The sequence below is a fragment of the Humulus lupulus genome, chromosome 3 (genome assembly GCF_963169125.1).
Source record: "Humulus lupulus chromosome 3, drHumLupu1.1, whole genome shotgun sequence".
Lineage (NCBI taxonomy): Eukaryota > Viridiplantae > Streptophyta > Magnoliopsida > Rosales > Cannabaceae > Humulus > Humulus lupulus.
In genome coordinates this window covers 137218240-137227775 of record NC_084795.1, presented here as the reverse complement: position 1 = coordinate 137227775, position 9536 = coordinate 137218240, and the positions used below count along the sequence as shown (strand labels likewise).

The following is a 9536-nucleotide window of genomic DNA, read 5'->3' as shown; positions in this document are numbered from 1 at the left end:
CAACACGTTGACATCTATCACAAGTCTTTACGAATGTATAACAATCATTAAATATAGAAGGCCAATAAAAACCATATTGTAATACCTTTGCTGTTGTACGAGACGGGCCAAAATGACCACCATAAGGAGACGAGTGACAATGTTCAATTATTGTTGAGTTTCTTCTATCGATACACAACGCCGGATCACACTATCAGATCTCTTCTTGAACAAACATGGATCATCAAAGAAATAAAACCTGGAATCATGAATTAATTTTTTTCTTTGATGAGAATTGTCATCTGGAGGAAATATACCACAAACTATGTAGTTGACAATATCAGCAAACCAAGGAACTATCGCTGAAACTACCAATAACAACTCATATAGAAATATTTCTTTAGTGGGATTGTTTTCTTCCTCTGCTTCTGTAACGACCCAAAATTTCTAATAAGGCTTAAGGGCATTGATTAGTGTGCCAAGAGGGCAAAATTGGTATTTATGTGAATTAGTGATTTAACGCATGATTATGTGGCATGCATGAGTATATGATTATATGAGATAAATTGTTGAGAACACATTATTAAGTGGATATATTTACAGCATATGGCTCGAGACGGTCCTAGTGAGCAGATTGGCGAAATAGTCAATGCGAGGAGTTATACCCGGCTCGGGGGAGCTGGGGGGGTATTTTGGGAATTCAGGAGAATAATTTGGGAATTATTAGATATTGGGTAAATAATTGGAATTTAATTGGAAGACAAAATTAATCAGTAAATAATAGGAAAACTCGAGGAATTAGCGGGAACTAGGAGCAAAATGACCAAATTACCCTTTGGGTACCCTTGAGAGATTTAAATGGTTAGAGGGGCAAGTGTGTCTTTTGAGTGTAGAGGATATACTCTGTTTTGTTAGAACAATACAAAAGTTATAGAATTACCTAAAGAAAAAAAGAAGGAAAGAAAAGTCTTTCCCTCTCTTTCTCATCATTCATGTTTCCTTTCTCTCTCCCTCTTATGTTGGGGCTTTGAATTTGCTGAAGAAGCAGAGCTTAGGTCTTGAGGGATGGTTTTGAGGGAAGTTATGAGTGGGATCAACTTGAAGGAGTTGCAGCCATCCACACCTGGGATTTCGAATTTGGGAAGAAGGTAATAATTTCATGTTCTGGTTTTAGGTTTCACTTGTTCTTGGGAGTTTTGGATTTCAATTTCTGAATTTGGGTTTGTGATGAAGTTGTGAGGAACTTGAGCTTGGGACTTTGAGAGCTGAAGCTTGGAGTGGTATTGGGGGCAGCCTAGGGTCGAATTTCTCTTTGAGGTAATAATTTCTAACCCTTGAATATTATGGGTTTTCTAGTTTTCAGTTGGTGTTCTTGAGCTTCAAGCTCAGTTTTGATGTTTGTTGTTGGTGAGGGTTTTATCCAAGTTTTTGATGTTATTAGGTTGTTTTGAATAAGATATAGGGGATTATGGACTCAATTTGGTGTTTGATTGATGATTGGAGTGAGTTCTTGGAGCTTTTGCTCGGGAAAGTTCGAAGGGAGAAACCCAAAAATTTTCATTTCTGGTGCTAGCGTTGTAGCGCTAGGTTGAGAGCGCTACAGCGCTAGGCTACATTTTTTAGGGGCTTAGGTTTTTTATTGTAACGCTGTAGCGCCCCTCTAGTAGTGTTGCAGTGCTACCCTGCCTCTAGAACCTGATTTTTGGTTACTGTAATGCCCCAACTCCAGGGACCGCTACAGTGCACATTGCAAACAGTGCTAAACTCGCTAATCGAGTCGTTTGGCCATAAACGTGTAACTAAGCATGATTAGCGGTTTAGGGGTTAAAAACTTTGGTTAAGATATAACGTTTCACTAGAACGTTTACTGTATACATTGGGATCCCAAAAATATAATTTCAGAGTTTATTACAAGAAAGTGTTTACAACAGGTCGTTCTAAGCGGCAAAACAGGGTTCAGCCCTAGTTCCACTTTCAAACCTCGCCCAAGTATTGGTCGAGCAGCTGCATATGTACACGTCATCACCTAAGCTCTCCAACTCAAGGATGGTCCAACTTTCTTTTTTCCTTTACCTGCACCACAAAGCACCCGTGAGCCGAAGCCCAGCAAGAAAACTCATATGCTCATAAACAGTCATATCATGATTTCAAATCATATCTGGCATGCCTAGCATTCATAGCTCTATTCAGCATGCAAATGTATTCAAACAGATGCTGGGCTATCCAGGATAAGAAATCCTGGCCTTCTGATTGGAGGACTATCAAGTCAATCCTAATCAGATGAGTGACTGCCAAACAAGTCACTAACCAAATGGAAGAGTGGCTGCTAGGTAAGCCACTAGCCTTCAAGCGCTTATAATATTCATCAAATGAGTGTCGCAGCACTTGAGGTTCCGATAAACCACGCTGAGTGACCGATAAGCGAGTCACTAATTCAAATGGAAGGGTGGCTGTTGGGTAAGCCTCTAGCCTTCAATAGGTTCTGGTAACCATACTGAGTGACTGCCATGCAAGTCACTAATTCAAATGGAAGGGTGGCTGTTGGGTAAGCCTCTAGCCTTCAATAGGTTCTGGTAACCATACTGAGTGACTGACAAGCATGTCACTGTTTCAAGTGGGAGAGTGGCTGCTAAGTAAGCCACTAGCCTCCAAGCGCTTATTTCATTCATCGACCCTTGGGGTCGGTCTGGCATTAATGCTCTTTGAGTCATTCAATGCTGATGGTCGATTAGACCTAATCTTTGATGGCTTGCGTGATACACGCTAAGACCGTCCTGACTAATGAGTCAGCTCAACGTGATCAGTGCCCAGTACCACCGCCAAACCTGACTAATAAGTCACAGCTTCACAGTTGATACTAGCACCCTTGCCAAACCTGACTAATAAATCAGTACCATGCACAGGTAAGCAATGCTATCAATGTGTATCATATGCCAATTATCCAAGAATAGGGCATTCAGCATGCTTACTAAACAGTTGCTGGCATAATTATAATCATGCACAAACCCAGAGACTCAAGCTCTGACCAATCTCATATACATCATTCACGGCATGCCCTAATCACATGTTTCTCATGCACCACATGCATCACACTTAACCAACCAGCATGCCTCAATAATATTCATATGCAAATGGACAAAACTGCCAAGCATTCATTATGCTAACAATGTTCACATTCAACATCCAACATGCATCAATCATAGCCATGCATGTCACATATGGGGTGCAGTGTTCTTACCTTGGGTCCAAGCACAGGTTACCAACAAACGAGCCACAAGAACGATCCCGACTCCAAGCCTCTAGTGATGACCTAGTCACAAACAAAATATAAAACCTCATCAAAATGAGTAATTAAATACTTCCAAACCCAACCCAAGCCTCCGGGACGTCGAATCCCACTCAACTAGGTAGTAGGATCGATCTTAGGCCCTTAGAGTTAAATTCCCATCACAAAAACCACCATTTAGTATTTGTTTCCCTTAAGGGCCACGGCCCTACATGGACCATGCCGCGGCCTGCCCCCCTGGCAGAGCCTCCTCCACCTTCTTCAAGCTAGGGCCGCGGCGCACAAGAACAGGGCCGCGGCCCAACCTCGAACCAGCCATTTTTTCTTCGTTTTCCACTTTTAAAACCTTCCAAAGACCTATCCAAACATCACCAAATCCCAAAATCAAAGTTCCCAAACATCCCCATGATCCAAAACCCATAAAACCCAAGTCACAAATCACCCAAAAACACATCAAAACACAAAATCCAATTCAAGCTTAAAAACTTTTAAAAACTTAAAACTTAAAACTTGAATTACCTCCGATTGAGTTGTTTCCAACTAAATCCTCTGGCTAATAAGCTTCTAATCTTTCCTAGGATCGCTATGCCTCGATCCTCGCTTGAATCCGAGTCCTAGAACTCAAGTTACATTCGAAAATGCGATCGGGAGACGAAAAGGGAACTTTTTGAGAGAGAGAACGTACAGAACGTTCTTTTTATTTCTTAAAAAGGTTACTTCAAGCTTAAGTAGCTTCCAATAAAACCTAGTGCTTGGGGTCTCGAAAACACCCCCGGGGATATTATACTCAAAACTTCTAGAGTTTCCCCCTGATCTTACTAACTCCCAATTTATCACCAAATATTTATTCTCATTACCCATAACCCGGTAATGCTCTAAATACCCCTTGACTTACTCCAAGTTAAGCTTAAATCCCGTTGTGACTTTCCCACTAGCTTACCTCCTAGGATCGTCTTGTGCTGGGTAACCCTGGCATAACCAAATAATAACAAAGCACCACGCCCATTTCACATATATGCCAAGAATGCCCGAAATGGCCAAAATATAAAAATCACCCAACTACCCAGAAATTGGTTCACATGCATATTTAATACACCTAAACATGCATATTATCATTTAATAACACAATAAAGCAATTATGGCCCTCCCGGCTTCCTAATCAAGGTCCTTAAACCTTATTAGGAAATTTGGGGCATTACAGTTACTTTGTTGAGTTGTTGTCCAGGGGTCGGGGGTCGATTCCACCACCTCGTTTGGTGGAATTGGACTCCCCAAGAGCTTGGGATTGGCCCTAAAGTTGGTTGCGGAATCGAATTATAATGAGGGTTCTATTTATGGTTTGTGACTAGGTTTATCGCCAAGGCTCGAAGCTAAAGATCGTGCTCAGAATCATTTCGCATTCTTCACTCGGAATTCAAGGTAAGAAAACAACACCCTTTTGTATGGCTGTGATGGGACTAAGGGCTCCCTATATTTGAATACAATTGTTGTATGATTATGTTATGCCATTAGAGCATGAAATAAATGACCTAAGAGTGTCAAAACTGATATTTGCACACAGGATGCGGCTCGGCCATTGGTAGCTGAGGACAGCTTAATAGTCACTGAGCTCGGCTTAAGCGAGACGGAGTCAGTGGGTTAAACACTGGGCTCGGCCTAAGTGAGCCGGAGACAATGGGTAAATAGAGGGTGCAGCCTAAGAGCATCAACCCTGAGTATTGTATGATGATTATGTTAAACTGTTGATTATGAATGCGATTACTGTTATTAATCTGATGTTGATGGCTTGTTGAATACCTAGATGATAAACTAATGAATCTTTGCTTGTCGTCACTGATTTGTGCCTGTTATGGCCTGATAAATATTTGGTTAATATCTTATGAATTATTTCATTGTATAGATTGTTTATGCTATGTGATATATTTTTCTTGCTGGGCCTCGGCTCACGGGTGCTACGTGGTGCAGGTAATGGCAAGGGTAAGATGGTTCAACCATGAGTTGGAGAGCTCTGAGGGCGAGGTGTACATTGTCAGCTGCTCGGCCGCCATAGTCGAGGGATTGTACAGGGACAGAAACCTAAAATATATATTTTGCCATTAGAGTGGCCTTGATTATTTATAACTTTTGGAGATTTTGTAAATATGTCCTTTAAGCCCTATTTTGGTATCCCATGTACCAAACATTTTTTTTAATGAGAAATTGTTTGTTTATGGCCAAAATATTTTAACCCAAACTTGTTTATGATTAAAGGATCACATTTTTCTTTAAATGACTTGATTAGCAAGTCTTGCACTATTTAAAATACACAGTGTGACGGCCTTGGTTATCCAGGGCGTTACAGCTCCATTCTCCAATCTAGATAAGTGATCAACCACCAAGTTCTCACTTCCCTTCTTATCAATAATCTTGACATTGAATTCTTGGAGTAACAACACCGAACGAATCAACCTCAGTTTGGCATCTTTCTTTGCAAAAAGGTAATGAACCGTTGCATGACCTGTATGAATGAGAACTTTAGAACACAACAAAAAGAGCCTAAATTTATCACAAGAAAATGCCATTACCAACATCTCCTTCTCAATAGTTGAGTAGTTTCGTTGAGCATCATTCAAGGTCTTGCTTACATAATAAATAGCTCACAATATTTTCTATCTTCTTTGACCCGAAACAGCCCCCACATCATAATCACTAGCGTCACACATAATCTCAAAAAGTTGACTCCAATCCGGCATAACCATAATTGGTGTGATCAACAACTTCTCCTTTCTTGCCTCAAAAGCTTGTCTACATTCATCATCAAAAATAAATGGCGTGTCTTTTTCAAGAAGGTTACACAATGGCTTACTTATCTTTGAAAAATCTTTAATAAACCATCTATAGAAACCAGCATGCCTAAGGAAACTTCTAATAGAATTGACATTTGTTGATGGAGGTAACTTCTCATTAATTGTTATCTTTGCTTGGTCCACTTCAAGGCCCTCCTTTGACACATGGTGCCCCAAAACAATTCCTTCATGAACCATGAAGTGACACTTCTCCCAATTCATCACAAGATTCTTCTCTTCAAAACGACGAAGTACCAAAGACAAATTATGTAGACAATGATCGAAAGATGACCCAAACACAGAAAAGTCATCCATAAATATAGTCATCATGGATCGTTGAAATGTAGCTTGAGAATTACATAAGTCGAATGGCATTCTTAGATAAGCAAACTAATTGTATGGGTAGGTGAATGTGGTCTTTTCTTGATCTTTAAAAGCGATGGATATTTGATTATAACCTAAATAACCATCTAAGAAACAGTAGTGTGAATACCCAGCTAACTGGTCAATCATCTGATCAATAAATGAAATCAGAAAATGGTATTTTCTAGTGGCCTTGTTCAACTTCCTATAGTCAATACACACTCTCCACCCAGTCACTGTTCTTGTTGGAATCAACTTATTAGCCTCATTCTTCGCCACTGTCACTCCTCCTTTCTTCGGTACAACCTGGACATGATTAACCCAACTATTATCTGAAATAGCATAAATAATTCCAACCTTTAAAAGCTTGAGAACTTCAGCTCATACTACTTCCTTCATGGCTGGATTTAATCTTCTTTGATGCTCAATGAATGACTTGTAATTCTCCTTGAACAGAATCTTATGCATGCAAACAGTTGGGCTTATTCCCTTCAAATCTGCAATCGTCCATCCCAAGGCAGATTTATGATCTCTCAAAACTCTTAGTAATTTGTCTGTTTCACTCTTTGAAAGTTTTGATGAGATAATAACTGGATTTGTGAAATTCTCTCCTAGTAATTCATAGCATAAATGATCAGGGAGCGGTTTCAAGTCTTTCTTACCCACTACTTCTTTTTCCACTTCAACATCTTCAGCTTGACATAGATTTTCTTTCACATTCATTCCACTTGTACTAGAAATAGCACTAAGAGCCATCACACAATCAACAACTTCTCCATTCACCTTTTCTAAATCAGATTGAGTAACACTAGAATTCAGACAATGTTGTAGATGATCTGAACATAATTCCTTCTTCATTGTCTCTTCCACTATTACCTTAATAGAATCAACATGGTGACAAGTGCTTGTGCTATCAGGATGCTCCAGTGCTTGATAAATGTTGAATTTTACCTCTTCATTATTAACCCTCAATGTAAGATGACCAACCTAAACATCAATAAGATCCCTTCCAGTAGCCAAGAATGGATGACCAATAATAATTGGAATTTCATGGTCCTCCTCCATGTCCAATACCACAAAATCAATAGGTAAAATAAATGTGTCAACCATAACCAATACATCTTCAATCACTCCATGAGGATAAGTTAGTGATCTATCTGCTAATTGAAGAGTAATTGTTGTAGGCTTCACCTCTTCGACCCCCAACTTCTTAAAATCTGAAAGAGGCATTAAATTAATACTGGCTCCAAAATCACATAATGCTTTATCAAAAGATGACCCTCCCCCCCCCCCCCCCCCCCCGCCCCAATAGTGCAAGGTATAGTAAAACTGTCTGGATCATTCACCTTTTGAGGCAATTTTTTTTGTAAGATGGCGTTGCATTCTTCTGTTAGCTTCATACTTTCAAAGTCTTCTAATCTTCTTCTCTTCGACATGACTTCATTCATAAATTTTACATAATTTGGCATATGTGCAAGAGCATATGCAAAGGGAATGTTTATGTGAATCTTTTTAAAAATCTCTAAGAACTTTGCAAACTGCTCATCTAGTTTCTTCTTTTGAAATCTCTGAGGATATGGTATAGGAGGTTGATACATTGGAAGACTAACTTTCTCTTTATCAGACTTGTCATTGTCGCTATGCTTTATGGCTTGTTCTTCCTTGTCTACCTCTCTCACTAATAGCTCATCTTGCTTTCTTGAACACTTGTCTTCACCCTTGGTTTTATCCCCATCAATTACCTTACCGCTTCTCAATGAAATTTCTTGGCATGATTCCTTTGGATTTACCACGATATCACTAGGAAAATTCCCCTTCTTATTAGCACGTACTGCGTTTTCCAAATACCTCAATATTTTTCATTGAAGCGCCCATGTTAGAAATATGGGTTTCTATGTTGTCCAACATTGCTTCATTCTTATTAAACCTCTTGTTGGATTCCATCATAAAAGTTCCCAAATATATCTTCTAATGATTTCTTCTCAGTTGGTTGTTGAGCATCAAACTCAGGTGGCAGTTGCAAGATATTTTTATTGTTGGCATAGGAGAAATTCTCATGGTTTCTTAACCTCATATGATAATAATTAGGCATTGGATTACCCCGGTAGTTGATATTGTATGGTATGTTGGCCATGTATTGTGTCTGTTCTATACTCACGTCACCTCCTTGTGAAACAGATGCAGATGCTACACTTTTAATAACAGATGGATTATTCTGAGTTGTTAAAGCATCCACTTGATTGGTTAAAGCAGCAATCTGCATTGCCATAGATGACATGGGATCTAACTCAAACACACCAGCCGCTTTCTTTGGAATGTTACTCTCATCAGGCCATTGATAGCAATTAGTATCCATCTCCTTCATCAGATTAATGGATTCAGTTGCAGACTTAGCCAATAATGTACCCCAGCAGCAGCATCAAAAATAGTCCTAGTTGGACCATTCAACCCATTATAAAATATTTGGACTTGCATCCAATTCTCATAGCCATGTTGTGGGCAGCGATGTAGTAAATCTTTGTATCGCTCTCATGCCTCATAGAAAGGCTCATATTCAAATTGTTTGAACTGCCCAATTTCACTCCTCAACTGCACAGACTTCGATGGAGGGAAGAATTTCACTAGGAACTTTCTAGCCATGTCATCCCAAGTAGTAATAGAACCTGGCTGCAGATATTGTAACCTACTCCTTGCTCTATCCTTCAAAGAGAAAGGGAAGAGACGTAATCTAATGGCTTCATCACTAACACCATTCATCTTCACCATAGCACATACCTCTAAAAATATGGCAAGGTGAATATTGGGATCTTCAGTAGCCATCCCACCAAACTGATTTTGTTGCACTTTATTAATTAATACTGGCTTCAACTCAAAATTATGACAGCAATGACTGGATTAGCAATATAAGTCAAATTCTCATTCACCACAGGAATATAATAGTCACGAATAGCCCGTGGTGGTGTAGCTGGTGGAGCAGGCGGAAGGTTGGGAGGACCTCCAATATTGTTGTTAATGTTCATAATGAGGTTGATCACTTTCTATGCCTTTATCAACCTTAGTGTCTTTTCGATTTCAGAATTAAC

At 39.5% G+C, this 9536-nt stretch overlaps 1 non-coding gene across 1 annotated transcript; it reads left to right on the top strand.

Annotated features, from left to right (window-relative positions):
* The first annotated feature begins 8938 nt into the window (after nucleotides 1-8938).
* On the top strand, nucleotides 8939-9045 carry LOC133828345 (small nucleolar RNA R71). The gene has a single exon (XR_009890971.1). It is a non-coding gene; the product is annotated as a small nucleolar RNA R71 (small nucleolar RNA).
* The last annotated feature ends 491 nt before the right edge of the window (nucleotides 9046-9536 follow it).